The following is a 979-nucleotide window of genomic DNA, read 5'->3' on the forward strand; positions in this document are numbered from 1 at the left end:
CATTTTTTAAAGTTTTAGTATTTCTATTACGTATTGTTACATAGGATTCTGGAATTTCTCCATCAGCATTTGTACGAAAAACGGCAGCAACTTCATTAGTTCTTTGAGCATTATATCGACGTCGATCCATACCTGGTCTTAATGTAAATAATAATTGTAATTCTGGCAACAATTCTCCAGATTCTATTTCTAATTGTCGTTGATTTTCTAATTCTTCGCCCATCATTTGATAAGAGTGAGCAAATATATTAAATTCTCGCATTAATCGTTCAAGATTTTGTATGATTTCAAAATCTAAATCTGAATTTTCAGTAAGACGATAATTTATTGCTTCGTTAGAATATATAATAAAAAGTTGACCATAAGAAGGATTTTCATTTTGAGCAGCATATAATGCTGTATTTATTTGGTAATAAATTTGTCCTTATATCTTGAAACAATACGGACCTGGTCGTCTATTTCGAAAATTAACTAAATTAGCATTAAATGACGCAAACGAAAATGAACTATTATAACTACGAATATGTTGAAAAAAATTATTGGATTTTGCATGATTACCTTCAAATAAACTACGAATAAATTGTGGAGGTTGAGGTAATGATTCCAAATAAACCGCACCATGATTACAACAATCATGAAATGAGTTTCCTTTATTAGATATTTTTTCAGCTGCAAAATGCTTTGCATTACAATGAATACAAAACACGTCCATAGAACCAACATAATATTCATTTATATCATCAGTTAGCATTCTATTAATATCTAGACGAAGTAATTGTCTTCTTCGTGACCGATAATGGGATTGATAATCTGCAGGGCGTAGCTCACATATTGATGTAATATTTGTCGAACTTTCCCCAATTAATTCTTCATTTAATTCTATTACATTATTATGTATTGAATCTGAAGTACAAATAATATGTTGATGTACTAAAGGAATATTTGAAAAATTTTCTACAATTTCATTATTTAATTCAAT

Source organism: Wasmannia auropunctata, unplaced genomic scaffold (genome assembly GCF_000956235.1).
Source record: "Wasmannia auropunctata unplaced genomic scaffold, wasmannia.A_1.0 LD336092.1, whole genome shotgun sequence".
Taxonomy (NCBI): domain Eukaryota; kingdom Metazoa; phylum Arthropoda; class Insecta; order Hymenoptera; family Formicidae; genus Wasmannia; species Wasmannia auropunctata.